The 17,597-nt window shown below is 42.1% G+C and overlaps 1 protein-coding gene across 8 annotated transcripts in view; it reads left to right on the top strand.

The window, feature by feature from the left end:
* Window positions 1-17,597, top strand: part of LOC136843737 (eukaryotic translation initiation factor 4 gamma 1-like) — a 721,796-nt gene that overhangs the window by 464,274 nt on the left and 239,925 nt on the right. The window lies entirely within an intron of this gene.

Below are 17,597 nucleotides of genomic sequence, written 5' to 3'. Positions count from 1 at the left end.
CCGGAGGACTCGGAGATTTTGCGTTTGGCGGGAATACCCCACCGGGAGCGGAGGCTCTGGTTAGCCCTGGTTGCTTCCGCCAGGACATTATTCACCTCGTCCTCGGGGAATAAATTAGCCCCCCAAATCGAGCTTTTCATCAGTTTATTTAGGCTCGTGCCTAATAGTGGCGTCCGCAAAAATATGTTTGCGACAGTTCATCCTTGCCACTGTAAAATCAAACAGGTCTGCTTGGAATCCCACCAGCAGAGATTTAGTTAAGACCTGGAAAAAGGGTTCATCTGAATACAACACAGCTGTCGCCTCTGCCATGCACAAGGAGTTCATTGCACGGCTCAGCTGACACCTAGCGTCGAACTCCGGTTTCAGGAGAGCCTCCGGAATTTTGGGAAGCTGCTCACTGAAGAGAATGGACGCACAGTCTGGGTCCAGCCTGCCCGCCATAAAGGTGGACGGGACATTGTTCTAGAATTCGGAGTCACTGGGGAGGACCAAAGAGGTGGGATCGGTCTCCTGGAGCTGCGGCATCGACTTACCCTCCATGCATGCCTGAACAGTTGCCTGAGCCACTTTCGACATGCAAGGAGTTGCGATCCTATCCCCCAAAGAAAACATAGTAAAATTTCCTTTGAAGGGGGTCAACTTTGTGTTCTCTGCTTCCCACTCCATGGGTGCGAAGCAGAGCCTGATTGAGCCTGATCCCTAGGAAAGATGACTGTCTCCTTAGGGACCTTATCTGTTCTCACCCACGCTTCCTCTGTCAATCTAGCGAAGCCTGGGTAGGGAGGAAGCAGACCTGGAGGAAAGAACTCCAGCTCCTGAAGTCTGCGCGTCCCTAGGCCTTCAATGGTTAAGGTATCCTCATGCTGGGGAGCATGAAGAGCCAAGTGCCAAGGGTTCCCCTTATCGAAAGGAGGAAGGGTGGAGGCGTCCGGAATGGTGTAGGATGGAGCTGACCCACCGGAGCGCATGAGCACAGAGATCTTGGTCTCCTGGCTCTGCAGCTTTTCCAATACTGTCTTCCACCTGTCGTCCATCTGCTTGTTGATTGTATCAGGCAGCATGCTTGCCAATTCTTGGAAATTGGAAGCAGGTTGACGAGGGGGGCTGGCTTTGGCTGCCCTTGATCTCGACCCCTTTACAGAGGGAGTGTCACTAGCTACGGAAGCCGCTGGGCTAGAAACCTGTGACTTCCCCGGGGGAAAGGGAGTTGCCTTGCGGGAGGAAGAGGACTTATATCCCTTACCTTTTAGTGACTTTTTTACCTTGGGGATGGTCGATGTCGACCTATCCCCAAGGTAGGAGGACTTCTGGAAACCTTGAAAAGAAGATACAGAGGATGAAGGGGAATTGAAAAGGGAGTCCGCTCCCCCTGCCTCACTTACCTCCCTACCTACCTCCTGGTCCGGTTCCACATTCATGGGCTCCAGGTCCAAGTTAATGGCCACTACTTCTTCTGACACTTCCGCTGCTATGTTGACATCCTGGGAGGGCTGCGTCGCTTCCCGGATATGTTCGATCAAAGGGGCTGCCACTTCTGCTGGGACAGCCACAGCAAACAGGCGCGGGGAAGAGGAGGTTACAAATGGCCTCCGATAGAACATATGGCCTCCCGGCGGGGACGTTCCTCCCAAAGCCAGCCACCCAACCCCTAAGGGTGGCCAAGGAAGCGTTAAGAAGCTTGTTTGGCCTGAAAATAATAAGGACTGACTAATTGCACATCAAGGACTTAAGATATATATAAGGGATATAACAAGAACCATATAAACTATCAAATAAGTCAAGGAACCAGGTAAACTAAAGGCCATAACTTTAGGCTTACCGACTCGTCCTGGAACTGCTCAAACAAAGCGTAGCACACTTCACATCCATCCGGGTGCCAAACGATCAAGTCTCCCACCCTGACTGCGCCGCAGGGCTGGTGCAGCACTGCGGTGCACCCGGACTCCTGGCAGCGTACCATCTGTATGGATAAACTGTATATGAGTATGCTTATCTGAAGGCAAGCTGGAGTAAATCCGGCGGAGATAGGGGCCTTATGCTAGAGCAGATAACAGGACATGCAATTAGCAGATTATTAGTCCTACCGGAGTAGTCCGGTGAAGCAAAACCAATATATTATACATGGCAAATAAGTTAAGGAACGCCGGAGTTAAACCGACGGGAATAATATATACCTTAACCTAAAATCATGCAACATGACAGAGTAAGTTAAGTGACACCGGATATGATCCGACATGAATGATATATACCTTAACCTAAGGTCATGCACACTTAGAATTAAATATAAATTGCCATGAGTGCTGGAGACCGTCAGAAAAATCGCTGGTTAAATACATGGAATAGCAGTTTTTTAAAAGCTGGACATGTCATTCCAGTACTGAGACCCCGGAAACCCCGCTACCCCCGCCATTGGTTACGATGTAGGGGCGGAGTGGTTCACTATTAGAGCAGTTCTCGTACGTCCATAGGAGAACAAAAGTGAGTAAAGCCAACCTACTAAAACCAAAGACCACCGGAGTGGAAAAGGCTAGCGGTAACGGGGGACCAAGATCACAGGAACGAGTCAGCTAGGGTTGTGTAGGCCCTGAAAGTGTCCGGAGTTCCGCGAACCAATGAGGAAGCGAACAAGCGAAACACTAGCGAGGTGTGTGACGTTAAAACGGATACCAGGAGGGTGGGTAACCTCCGATTGGAGACCCGTCTAGGTCTCCCCCCCCAGAGAGTGACGGCCCCGAGAGGACGACGCTCCACACACGGGGAGGGATAACACATCACCTGCTATACAGGGGAAAGGTGGGGGTGTGGCTGTGTCACGATACCAAGGTCGACTGAGTGGGGGAAACCCCCAGACACTGACCGCAACCCCCTTACCGGGTGTTGAAATGTACCGAGCCTCCCCCCGCAGGGGGAAAGACACTAGCCAGAAGTTCTGAAAAGAGGTTAGGCTAAGCACATTGGATTACTGCAACCCAACTCACCTCTTTTCCCTGAAGACGAAGCCTATAAAGGAAAAAAAGGGAGAGAGTGGAGGAAGGGGAGGTAGGGGGAACTGTGAAGGGGAGAAAATTTCCGTTCAGAAGGCCAACCAAGACCCGACATGTAGGGCATAAGGCTATGCATTGCGAATCACTTTTCTCCCTTCATTAGAAGGGGAGGAGGATCAACAGAGAACCCAAGCATACCCAAAACATACGGAAAAGCGGATGGAACAACGAACGTGGCGCTCCCTTCACCGGCCCACACCTCCTTCCACAACTCAAGCGACACAGTCGGGAGAGAAGGGAGCAGAGTCAGTGAGCAAAGCTAACCTACGTAGCCTAACCCACCGATTAAGACGAGAGGGTTAGGCTAGTACCACAAAACACAAATATATACTGCTAAAATTTAACCAACAACAATACATCAATACAAAAACAACTCAAAAATATAAAATAATAAACGCTTGTGCTAGGGATATGTTCTACCTGAAGCGACGAACAAAGTGGACAACCAAAATGGCCGTTCCTGACGCCAAGCTAAGGTAATATTAATCCATAAATATCCATGTCATCCATTGTACCACAATTCAGAAAAACAGACTGTAAGATAGCACCAGCTTAGGGAACAAAATCTACTCAAGCAAGAGCCAAAAAATTCTTTATGAAGGGGTTAAAAGCATAAAACCGTGGGAGGACGCTCCCTAAAGAATTGATACTAACACCAGTATTAATACCAGCACACTGGCCTGCTCAATGTAGATAAAATTCCCCAAAATGAACTTCCTGAAGGGGTAACGTCAATTGTAAGACAAAACATTAATGTAAATGACCCAGCTGAAACCTCTACTGAACTGGTCTATAGAGGTCATCATGGTCATCATGGCGAGGGCGGGCAAACGAGAGGCATCCGATATTTGACCCAATAATTATTAAATTAAGGGCCAAATACAGCCTCGATACAACTAAACCCCCAAGAAGATGGTACTTAACTTAGTGGCGGTGATTTCAGCGACAGAAGACATGGTATTCCAAATTAAGCGAAAAGAACACAGAGCACAAGCAAAAGCGTGATCACAGAAATGCGTGCTAAGATGGAATGAGGGTAGATGGCGCTCAGGTCGTCAGGTACAGGTCCGGGTGAGTTGCCGCTGGAACGGCTCTTCTCGTACCGGGGGTTTTGACATTGGGACGTTCTACAGAGTTAGGTCCTGTGGTAGTGGACAAATTCACTCACCCTGCTCTATACCGACACCTGTTACATAATAGGTGATCGCTCTGAGGGTAGTAACCTCAGCATTCCTGTTGGCTTTTTTCTCTGGTATATTTAGCAATATTTATACCTAGAAATGTGTGCTCTAAGGGACATTTCACCGGCTGGCACAGGTCCGGAGCTCAGAAATAACCTTTTCCCTTGTAGAGTAAGTAGAGATTCATTTACACTAACTAGAAGCAAGAAAATTGCTCTGGATTAAATACAGCGAAATAAACTTACCTCGTAATCACCTTCAGCTGATTTCCAAACCAAAACAATGATCGCTATGTTTGTATTTTATAATACAATGGTAATACAATATTATTGGATACAGTGAAGTAAAACAACTTTGTAAAAGATCCATGAAAAAGATGCATGTTTGCTATGTTTGTATTTTATAATATGATACTAATATGTGAATATTACATATGCTAATTTTATATCTCGTGTATGATGCAACCCTCTTAAAATTAGCCTTAAAATTAGGTCTTCAGAAGTCGCATGATACGCAAGTATATACTGTAATTTTAAATTGATTGAATTTTACCTGTACCCTCTACAAACAGTGTGTACATGTTTTCTTTATTTCATTGAATTGTACCTTTGTTATGACTGTGACTTTTGAAATTTACCTAGTGACGCAAAGGAAATGTTGTTAGTGAAAAAGAAAATGGCATCCATGAATTAGGGGTAACATCAGTATATGTACATTCCCACTGTAAATGCGCTAGTGTGGCAAATACAGTACCCATTACGATACTGTACTCTGTTTTTACAGCAACCATTTATTTTTAAGGGTCATGTATTAAGCTAACTTTTAAATGAAATTATAGTAACTTTAATTTCATTTCAAAAGTTAGCTTAATACCTTTGAAGCATGATTAAGGTGATATTTAATGTTTAAACTGTAGAAATAAGCATTTATTAGCATTTTTAGTGACCTTTATATATATATATATATATATATATATATATATATATATATATATATATATATATATATATATATAGCTGATATGGCTGCTATATAAACAGGACCAAGGGCAGAGGAAGGCGTATAATATATTTATTTGTGCTTATTTCAAGACATCTGTCTCATTATAAAGCTGGAATAAGTAAAATATAAATATAAAATCATATACTTAAAATTACAATCAAAATATAAAGAAAAGTTATACAAAAGAAAGACAAAATTAAGAAGACCGTTACAGTATAAAAGTATGACATAAAAGAATTCCAGGCGGGTAAACTCCACGTCAGGTACAGAGTTGTTGAGGTAGTTTGGTTGTTCAGTCTTGGTACTAGTAGTTTAATAAAAAGAGATTCAAAGATACAACTGGGGACTTTGGAAAGTATTTTAAAATTTCTATAATCAATTTCGTTTTACATCTTTTTGGCGTGTTCTCGAATATTTGAGAACTCTGGATTAGATAGTTTGACTCCAGTTCTATAACTGACCCCTATGACAATCAATTCGCACTTTCAGTAGGTGGCGTGGTATTTCACTACATCGGGGGCAAGCAAATAAATAGACGATGCTTGATGTCATAAGAGGGCTAATTTTGTCTTTGTACTGGAATAATGATTTGATATTCTTGACCGGAATCAATTTACAGTTAATGGCAGGTGCATACTGTTGAATTAGGTTATTCAAAGTGTTGTAAAAAGACTTATATCATAGGGAGACTGGCATGTCATCTTAAAACTGTAGGTATTTGTAATTTAGGTATATATTTATCATTCAAAACTTATTTAAATAGGTATAAAAAGTCTGAAGGGTTTGTCTAAAAAGTATTTGTATAAAAAAGTTATTTCATTATTAAAACCAAACCAGCTGGAAGTTACATTAAAAGCTCTCTTGGAAGACGGTAACCAAGGAATTTAATTTAAAGTTAAAACAGCAATGGCTATAAAAATTCAAACCTATCTTTTACTTATTCCAGCTTTGATAATGAGACAGATGTCTTGAAACGTAAGCACAAATAAAGGTATGCCGTTATTATGGACGCCTTCTCTGCCCTGGTCCTAACATACAGTATATATACAGTATGTGTGTGAGTGTGTATATATACAGCAATACCTCGAACTTACACGAGGTTAGGTTCCAGAACCCCTTGCACAAGGTGAGGATTCACGTAAGTTTGGTACTGTCACTAAAAATGCTAATAAATGCTTATTTTCTTGAATTTAAACACTTAAGTTTGACCCTACTCATGCTCCCAAAGTATTAGGCTAACTTTAAATGGAATTAATGTTACTGAAATTTCATTTAAAAGTTAGCTTAAGACATTACCTTTAAAAAATAAATAAATGGTTGACTTGAAAATAGAGTTCATTATCATAATGGGTACCATATTTGCCACACTAGCTCATTTACACTAGGTACATATGTATACTAATGTTACCCTAACATTAGTATATGTATGTACATTTTCTTTTTCGCTCACACAGGAAAATACATTTTCTGTGTGTTACTAGGTAAACTTCATAAATTTGCGCAACTTGAAGTGTGTAAGCTCTAGTTATTTTGCACACAGCCTCTATGTAGCTCAGAAAGGTTTATAACTCAAAATAACCTCTACCCTGTGACAGGCATACAAACACAAACAAAACAAATAAAATTTTTGTTTTTACGTCACCTTTTCCTTCAGTTTTCTTGGTTTATTCTCATTTTTCACCTGACACTCCATCTTTTTTCCCAGCACTGCCAGACGTATGATTAATGTATACAATAAAACCTGATTCCCAAAATGTAAATTTTTGACCAGAATTTACATGAAATTTCATTATAATTTAAGAGAATTAATAGTATAATAATTGTTTATTACCTCAAGAAAATCGTCATTGAAAACCTATATCGGTTTAAATGGGGTTTACAAATCTCACCAAGGAAAAAAGTAACAGGCCAAATGCTTCCTAGCGACGAAATGACCACCTTTTTTTCAGTGTTCATTTGAAGCCAAACGTATCTTAATCATATTTTGCCAATAAAATACAACTTAAGTACCCTGTGGTATTACCATCATCATATTATCTAACTGCTTAATCCACAAAGAAAAATTTTTGTAGTTATGGGCACAACTTTGGAGATCAAGAAATAATTCGTCAACAGCACGAAACAAATCCAACACCATCCAAGCATGCATTAAATTAATATTAGCAGACTAAATGCTTCTATGATTAAACTACCCTTATTAAAAAAATTACTGATGACAAAAATACCACTTTTTTTTCAGTGTTCATCTTAAGCCAAACGTATCTTTAATTATAATGTACCAATAAAATACAAATTCTTAAGTACTGTACCTTGAGGTATTACCATCATCATATCTACAGTAAGTACTTGACCCACTAAAAAATCACCATATATCGACAATTTCTCTATTAGACAATTCAGACTTTGGCCTACACTTTCCCTAAGAAATGTCAAAGGAAACTGAAACGCGTTCGTTACCACGTACAGGAAACCAAAAACAGTTGCAGCTCTTTTTACGGTGTCTAAAATTACAATTGTGATAATAATTTAATATTTATATTAGCTGCTAGCTAAGACTGACGTCACCATGTACGATATTTTCTTTTTCTTTTATTTGTTCAAATGAGTTTCCTCATTTATTTGTTTCTTCTTTGTTTTTACCTTCGGAATTTGCTATAGCGACTGCTTTGTGATGTTACAGTGACATTTCCTTATCAAGATGGTTTAAATCTGAAATTAATTACATGTAGTTAGGCAGTACCACCACCACACACACCAACTTCATACTACCTCTACCAAACATTCTCTCTCTCTCTCTCTCTCTCTCTCTCTCTTCGTTGGAAGGGTGGGTAGAGCTCTCGGCTAGCATGCTGTTGGCCCAGCGTTCGACTCTCCGACTGGCCAATGAAGAATTAGAGGAATTTATTTCTGGTGATAGAAATTCATTTCTCGTCATAATGTGGTTCAGATTCCACAATAAGCCGTAGGTCCTGTTGCTAGGTAACCAGTTGGTTCTTAGCCACATAAAATAAATCTAATCCTTTGGGCCAGCCCTAGGAGAGCTGTTAATCAGCTCAGTGTCTGGTTAAACTAAGATATACTTACCTTATTTCTCTCTCAAGGCATCACTCAAACAATCTGGAGCAGAATTTATCTATGAGGTTTTTAACTATTGCAAGTAAATTCATGCTTGCAATCTCTCTCTCTCTCTCTCTCTCTCTCTCTCTCTCTCTCTCTCTCTCTCTCTCTCTCTCTCTCTCTCTCTCTCTCTCTCTCTCATTTATAAGTTCTCTTTATGAATGGGGTTAAACACCAAGTCATACTAGAAAAAACCAGAGAATGATTGCCACTGCAAGTCATTCTCTCTCTCTCTCTCTCTCTCTCTCTCTCTCTCTCTCTCTCTCTCTCTCTCTCTCTCTCTCTCTCTCTCTCTCTCTCTCTCTCTCATTTATAAGTTCTCTTTATGAATGGGATTAAACACCAAGTCATACTAGAAAAAACCAGAGAATGTTTGCCACTGCAAGTCATTCTCTCTCTCTCTCTCTCTCTCTCTCTCTCTCTCTCTCTCTCTCTCTCTCTCTCTCTCCATTTTAATTAGATAAGTGCCAGGATGTATGTATACATATATATATCATGTTTATTTAAGGTAATGAATTCAAGACAGAATTATTAATCAAATGAAAGAAAAGTATTTTCAATAATGGTACACATACTTTACACGATAAAACAATTCAAAGGGGATGAAGGAAAATTTTTCCAAGTTCTCCAAAGTTTTTCCAGGCAGTGCTGGGTTGGTCAGCTATTGGTGTCAATAATTGGGTATTGGCACTGATACATACCTAACAGAGATGCTGATCTCCAGTTATTGGTGCCGTTAAACTCCAAAAATTGCCGATTTTCAGTTATGGGCGATTTTTGTTTATAGTCACACCGTCGGAACGGAACCCCCACCGATAACTGGGGACTGCCTGTATATAAAGCGTGCACCGAAAGTCTTTTCACCCATAGGCGATTTAGGCAAGCGCATATACACGCGCACCTTTGTCGTTCTGTAAGGGAATGCAAAAAATTCGTTACGACATAAAAGTGGTGTGTGAGCTTACCTTAGGTTATCTAGTATTTGGTTACACCAAATTTGCTCTCCTTAGCTGTCTTAAGCTGTTGGGGAACACTTTCTATGAGGTGCTGACAAATCACGGTTTTGAGATTGTTCCAAGCAGCAACAATGGCAGCCTTGAGTTTGTCTGTCGTGGAGCAGTAAACTTTCTGCAAACGTTTAATGATGGACCACAGATTTTCAGTGGGACTAAAATCAGGGGAATTAGAGGGCCAGTCACTTAAAAGCTCCACACCAAAATCCTGCAACCAGTTCGTAATCAGTGGCGTCGTGTGGCAGCGTGTGCTGTCTTGCTGAAGGATCGAAGCACCTGTCTTCTCAAAACTCTCCTCTAAATACTTGTTAAACACAACGTAATAAATGTGCTGGTTCAATCATTCATTATTTTCAAAAATACACAATTCCCCAACTCCCTCATAAACCATAGAACCCCATACCATCAAACTTTTGGGGAACTTTTCGCAAGGATGGATAAGTTTGTCACTGTACTTGTTGAGGCGGGGACTTCGCCAAACTTTTGTCAAGATGCTTCCCGAACAATGAAATGTGGATTCGTCAGTGAACAACATTGGTTTCCAGTCATTTACGACCCATTTACCAACCTTATTAAAAAATAACTTTTGTTTCTAACATGGGCATCAGTTAGCTTGCTCTTGTTAGGAGCCACAACATTCTTGGATCCTAACTTGTCCGACAAGTACGTCTGTAAAGTATGTACTTCACACTTTCCTAAAATTTAAGGATTTTCTTCCCTGAATTGGTGAGCGCTGTATGTGGGATGAAGCTCTGCTTCCCTTTTCAGAAGCGAAATATATTGTTCAGATAACAATGGGGGCCTCCCAGAACCCCATACCATCAAACTTTTGGGGAACTTTTCTGAATAAGTTTGTCACTGTACTTGTTGAGGCGGGGACTTCCAAACTTTTGTCAAGATGCTTCCCTACAATGAAATGTGGATTTGTCAGTGAACAACATTGGTTTCCAGTCATTTACTGACCCATTTACCAACCTTATTAAAAATAACTTTTGTTTCTAACATGGGCATCAGTTAGCTTGCTCTTGTTAGGACCAATGTTCTGGATCTGTTCTCCGACAAATGCGTCTGTAAAGTATGTACTTCACACTTTCCTAAAATTTAAGCTTCCTGACATCCGTCTGTGGGATGAAGCTCTGCTTCCCTTTTCAACAAATTTCAGATAACAATGTATTCAAACCTTGTACCTCACGACAATGTTCTGGAATTCAGCAATTCAAACCTTGAATGACCCTTACACGATCATCCCTAGAAGTGTAACTACCCACCATTACGCATAAAGGCACGGGATGGAAACATGAGGGCAACACCGGGAGAAAAACAAGTCCTGACAGGAGCACAAGCAGCAAAACACCATGGCTAATGAGCTACTAATCCATTATTATTTGAATTTATTTCATCAGTCATGGACACAGTGGAAACAGCGAAAGGTGCCAATTAGTAATTTTTTGTCTTGGGAATTTTCCGTGACTGATATGGAAGACTCCTTAAAACGGCAAAAGTTTTTCTGCAACCCCTAGGGGTGAAAAGACTTTTGACACAGACCATATATATAATATATATATATATATATGTATACATATGTTTAAAAAATCACAGTAGATGCACGTGACTTCAGTGTATAAGCGAATCCCACAGGAAAAAGACAGGCAGAAGTTCAGTAGTACCAAGCGTTTTCACGTTTATTGACGCATCATCGGGGTACGAATGAGACAAAAATATGAAGAAGGTTACAAAGTAAACAAAAAGGAACAAGAATACCAGATGGTCAGTTGTCAAAGGGTAATAAACAGAAAGTTAATCCAGGATAATCCCGGCTCGAGCTGTCACAAACTGAACCTAAGACCACACAAAAAGAAATACTAAAGTTTAGGCTTACAAAATCCAAAAACATGTATAACCTTGAATACCAGATGGTTAATTGCCAGGGGTTAAACAGAAAAGGGATCACGCGGTCAAAAACTAATCCAAATATATACTTAACCATAAGGCAAGCGACTTCTTACACATTCAAATTGCAGAAACATGTATATTAATTTTGCTTATATTTATCAACAACTTTTTTAATTATTAAAGCATCAAGTTTAAGTAAATCAAGACTTAAATTTAAAACACTTTCATTATTTGACTTAATAAAACAAGATTCGATGATATTCCTTTTAACTGACTCATTGCATGGGACTAAAGGTTCTGGCTTTACTTTTAGTTAATAGGATGGATCAAAATCTTTCCACCTGTATGAATAATGCATTTCGATCCCGCGTGAGTTCTCACAGAATATTGGTGTTGTTTGATTCTTTGTGATTGTGTGTTTTGAGTTTGTCCATAATATATTTTATCAGATTTTTAATTACAATGAAATGTTGTCTATTGGATGCAGCTGAAACATCTTGGGAAAATTTTTTGCATCACTAAACTTGCCCAGGTAAAATTACTGAAAAACAACATTTCTGTTGGTTTCAAATTCTAGGAGTTTGTAAAACCTTTCATCATACCCAGTGGAATTTAAGAATATTACCTGACTGAATTCAAGTTTGTTATTAGTTAAATAAAATGTTTTTGGCTCTTTTCCATGTTCCATCTACAAAGGTCCTTGTGTATTTAAGATTTCAATCTTATTCATAAAAGGGATTTTGATCTCAGCATCAATTGAACTTGGGTCAAACACGTAAAGTTGGGAAGAACATTCCAGAAAAAACAAGAAGTTAACATTCTGATGGTGATTGTAATAATAATGAACAAAAGTTCCAATGTTAGTTGATTTTGAAAGACCAAAAGGATGAAATTTCTATCATGTCTGATGGACAGTTACATCAAGAAAATTCAAATTACAATTTCTTTTTCAGTCTACAGTTGTTTTGTTGATGATTTCTAAATTATTTAGCTTAAGGATAATTCCTGAAATTTTGTCTACTGGGTCATTGCAAAAATGTTGGGGATCTACATGGTATAAACCAGTAAGCTTTTGTCGGGCAAAATTCTTGGGTGCATTTTGTCTCAAAAATTCCAACTGTTTAGACTTGCTAAGGACAGGAGTGGATTACCCATAGCCATACCAAACTTTTGTACAAAAAATTCCCCATTGAAACAATACATTTATGGTTTGGTTCCATAGTTCGTGTTTCTTTGAATTTTAAACTAAACTCTATATTAACCCTCCTCCATATATATATTATATATATCGTCAAATGGATGAGTTTTCACAATGAGATATCAGTTTTTAGTGAAATATTTCAATAATAACTGGTTTCCGACAGAGACTTATTTCAGATCGCTAAATAAACTGCCACTGCAAAAAATGACTCATAAACACCGAAAAATGACTGTGTCCCAAATGAAAATGTTACTTTTAATGCTATGATGATACTTTTAGGAGAAAATGTAAACTGCCATTATTCAAAAGAGTTTTTCATTAAAAAAATCATAAAAATTTTAATAATCTGGTCTCTGTTGTAGTCATATATCTTCCGTTGGTCCTCTGCTTTCGTAAGCTTTGTTTACAGAACTTGCCGAAATGTGATTTCTGGGATGTATTTGGATGCGTCGTAACCTTTGAAGGTCCGTATAGATTGACCACAGGGGCATAAGTCACAGAACTGGTAAAGGTTATCTAATCCTGAGCAATCAAATTTTTTGATTCATTCAAAATTTATATAAAACTTATATTGACAGCAAGGATTTTTATCTTAGGCCAAGTGCAGAACAACAACGCTGAAAAATACTAGATATTGTAATTATCAAGAAGACTGGTTTTCATTAAATACTGAATCAGTCCTCAGTGAAATTGTTTATAGCCTGGTTTGGACAACTGGTTTTCCTCACTCTGTTTTTATTTATTTCCAATCTTGCTCTTTCTTTAAACTGTTGTTTATAAAATTTACCTGTCTCCAATTTGTATCTTATTATTGACTTGTCTCAATGGTATTTTGTTTTAAATATTTTTACTACATTCTGTCCATTGCATTAATTTGGTAAGTGCTTTTGTTCATTGTATTATATTTTATAATTTGAAAATTTGATTGACCTCAGGTCACCCTTGTTCTAAACTGTATTCCGATTAAGATGCCTTTCCCTACGTCAGTCGCTGCTATATATATATATATATATATATATATATAATAATATATATATATATATATATAGTAACCTTATCCTGACTCACGTTTCTTTAGCACAGGTCTCTAAAGTGGAAACCAAGGCGGTTATCCACTGGGCCATACAAGTCTCAAAAGAAGTTGGAACCCTTGGCTCCAGGAACTTCCATGCCCCTGGGCAGACTCACTGCTTGCATACCAGCGTTTTCCCCAACTTCTCTCAGCAAATCACCAATAGACAACATGGACTCATTGGCGCCCTTCTGAGTGAATAAGATAGAAATCATCAACACACAATGCTAGAGCGAGAATGGAACAGAAATAAATTTCTGACTCATTAACCGCTAACCTCAACCCAGATGTTTACCTCCCGTGGAAATCACCCGCCTGCTCCCACTGGGCCATACAAGTCCACACCACTGCCCGCGCCCGCACGTTGGAACCTGACAGGACAAGCAACTGCACCCAAAAGCTGAATTACCTGGGCAACCTGTCAACTGGCTTGCAGGTCGAGAGTCGGTTTTCCCAAACTCAATGATGAGTGACCCAAGCTGACAACATTTCATTAATTATCCTGCTGGAGTGAATAAGATAGAAATCAAACACACAATCACGGGTGGAACAGAAATAAATTTCTGACTCACCTACCACCTCCTGAACCCAAGTCTCTCAGGTGGAAACCTGTTCCACTGGGCCATACAAGTCGCCCGTTGGAACCTGAGATCAACTCAGCCCGCAGCGGAATCAGGGCAAGCTAACTGCTTGCATACCATGATCCAAGACCTTTCCCAACTTCCCGACTCAGCAATGACCCAATAGACAACATTTCAATCCGAGATAATCCTGTCTGAGGAGAATAAGATAGAAATCATCAACACACAATCAAGTCCTGGAACCCTATAAATTTCTGACCACGCCCTCAAGGTTCTGATCCGCAGACTTGGGCCCAGTGGATAACTGACTCAGCACCTGAGAGACCTGGCACCAGCGCCCGAACACCCCATCAACGCCATTCAACAGGAGGAGGGAGCAGAGGAGGAGATAAGCGCCGTCACCAGGAGGCGCCCACCGTATCACCACAGGGGGAACCCACCGGGCCCTTGCTACTACCACAAGCAGTACGGCAAGGACGCCCGGAACTGCCAACCACCGTGCTCATTCTCCCGTCCAAAAAACGGGGGAGGCGGCGGCCAGCAGGACAGGCCGCCATGGCAACAGAAGAACCCAGGAGCCCAGAGCCATTAGGCTTCTACGTCCGTGACACCATCTCCGGCAGGATGATGTTGGTCGACACAGGGGCCGTTGGATCAATCTTTCTGCTGTCCAGGGAGGACCGCAAGTGCTCACCGGACCCGGCTGCCTTCCTGACGGCCGCCAACGGGTCTCCCATCCTCTCCTATGGCACCAGGCTCCTGTCGATCTCCATCCTTGGCTGGAGGTATTCCTGGGACTTCGTCGTTGCGGATGTAAGGACCCCGCTCCTGGGTGCGGATTTCCTTCCCCACTTCGGGCTGGCAGTCGACATCGGTCGCAAGCGTCTCCTTGACACCGACTCTTGCCGGTCCCTCCCGCTAGCAATGGGACCCAGCGCGCCTACCATCTGCTCCGTCGCCCCCCACCAGTACTCACAGCTGCTGAAGGAGTTCCGCGACGTGTTCAGGTCCGAGCTCTGCCAGGTACCCGGGGCCCCAGCTAAACATGACATCTACCACCACATCAAAATGAAGGGCCCCCTACACACACAAGGTTCCAGAGGCTTCCCCCTCGGCGCCTTCAGGAGGCCAAGAACGCCTTCGCCGAAATGGAACTGATGGGAATATGCAAGAAGGCCTCCAGCCCATGGGCCTCCCCTCTCCACATGGTGCAGAAACCAGATGGCTCCTGGAGACCTTGCGGCGACTACAGGTGGCTCAACCTCGCAACGGAACCTGACCATTACCCCCTGTTGAACATGCAGGGTCTCACGGCCTCCTTCCACGGGGCCAAAATATTTTCTAAGTTGGATCTTTTGAAATCTTACTTTCAGGTACCAGTTGCTCCAGAGGATATCCCGAAAACCGCCATCATCAAACCTTTTGGGTCCTACGTTTTCGCCTTCTCCACCTTCGGCCTGAGGAATGCAGGGGCGACCTTCCAGCGGCTCATGGACAGCATCCTGGGGGACCTGAAGTTCTGCTTCTGGTTCGTTGATGATATCCTTATATTTTCCAGGTCCCACAAAAGCACCAGCAGCACATCCGGGCAGTCCTGCAGTGCCTGCAGGAGAACGGCCTTGTCGTCAGGTTCGACAGGTGCACCTTCAGCGTCGAGAAAGCTGACTTCCTGGGCCACAAGATATCCCTGGATGATGTCCGCCTGCTCACATCAAAGGTCGCAGCCGTCACCAGGTTCCCTGTCCCCACCTCCGTCAGAGCTGTCCAGGAGTTTCTCGGGATGGTGAATTACTACAGGAGGTTCATCCCCGGGATCGCACACACCATGGCCCCCTTGACGGAAACCCTCAGAGGTCAACCAAAATCCTTAACGTGGGGACCCAGCCAGCAGCAGGCCTTCTCTCTGACGAAGGCCGCCCTCACTGAGGCAACCACCTTGGCCCACCAGGACCCCACCGCTCCCCTCTAGTTGACGACGGATGCCAGTAGCGTCGCATGTGGAGCCGTCCTGGAGCAGATTGTCGACGGCGCCCCCCAGCCCATCGCCTTCTTCAGCAAGAAGTTCAACCCCGCAGAGGCCCGCTACAGCACCTTCGACAGGGAATTCTGTGCAGTATTCTGGGCAGTCCGGCACTTCAAGTTCCTCCTGGAGGGTACGCCCTTCACAATCTACATGGATCACCAGCCGCTGGTCCACGCCTTCACCAAGCAGGGGGACGCATGGTCTTCCAGGAAGCAGCGACACCTCGCGACATGCCGACTAATCAGACGTTACCCACGTCTTGGTGGGGGGGAGTATTTGTAAAGTCCCCGCTGAGCAGGTTTTCTGTGGTGACGGACCGTTTTCTTTGCCTCTTCGATTTGCCGCTCCTAGTTTGGCGGGTCACGTAGATCCAGTCAGACCCAATCATTTAAACTGTGTATATAAATATTTACCTGTCTCCAATTTGTATATCATGTGTTCCTCTTTCTCAGGTATCAGATTGTATTCAACTCATTTTCTGTCCATTTGTATAACTCAAAGTGCATTTGTTCATTGTATTTATTGTTAATTGTTATTGACCTCAGGTCACCCTTGTTCTCATTGTATTCCGCGGCATGACATCAGTCCACCGCTATATAAACCGCCTGGGTCACCAATAAAGCAGCAGTAACCTTATCCTGCTCGTTTCTTTAGCACCTTAAAATATTAAGAGGGACCATATAAGCATAGAAAATATGATAAAAAGTAAATTCACTTGATTGTATTCAGTTTGAACTGGTATATCTTAATTTTGTCTCAAATACAGGAAGTCCCAGGTTATTGGCGGGCTCAGTTATCGGTGATCCGGTTTTATGGTGTTTAGCTAGCGACGAAAATTGGCAATTTTCGGCGCCAAAAATCGACAATTTCCACTTATTGACACTGATAATTTGGTATTGTTGCCAATACATGCCTAACAGAGGTGCTGATAACCGAAAATCGGCGATTTTCGGTTATCGCCATGCCGTCAGAACGGAACCCTTGCCAATAACCAGGGACTGCCTGTGCACAGTATCTGGCCCACTGTGCCTTGGAGTGAAATGAGGTAGGGGATAGGTCACAGGTGTGGAATGATAACCACGGTAAATTCACCCTGGGACCCATAAGGAATTACTACCTCCCACCAAAGTAGTGAGTCTCTATATATGAAAGGCAAAGTATTTGTATCCCATGGGAAAACATGACAAATTTTAAGTTTTGTATATTTTAACTAGGTATACAAACCATACCCTTTCATATAGGAGGCTGTATACTGATTGCAGAGGTACGAACACACTCAGATGTGCTGGAGGCGCTAATGGGAACTTGGGTTACCTAGAGGGCTTCATGCCCTAGGCCTACCTGCATTATTATATTTTGTTTTTCTCCCTCAGTACACAGCTGTCCAGTGCATGCACAGTAGGAAGATTATATATGAAAGCCAGTGGCTTGTATACATAGGAAAAATACAAATGATTTAAATGTTAT

The sequence above is a fragment of the Macrobrachium rosenbergii genome, chromosome 12 (genome assembly GCF_040412425.1).
Source record: "Macrobrachium rosenbergii isolate ZJJX-2024 chromosome 12, ASM4041242v1, whole genome shotgun sequence".
Taxonomy (NCBI): Eukaryota; Metazoa; Arthropoda; class Malacostraca; order Decapoda; family Palaemonidae; genus Macrobrachium; species Macrobrachium rosenbergii.
The sequence above is the reverse complement of the archived record's forward strand: the minus strand, read 5'-3'. Positions and strand labels throughout refer to the sequence as shown.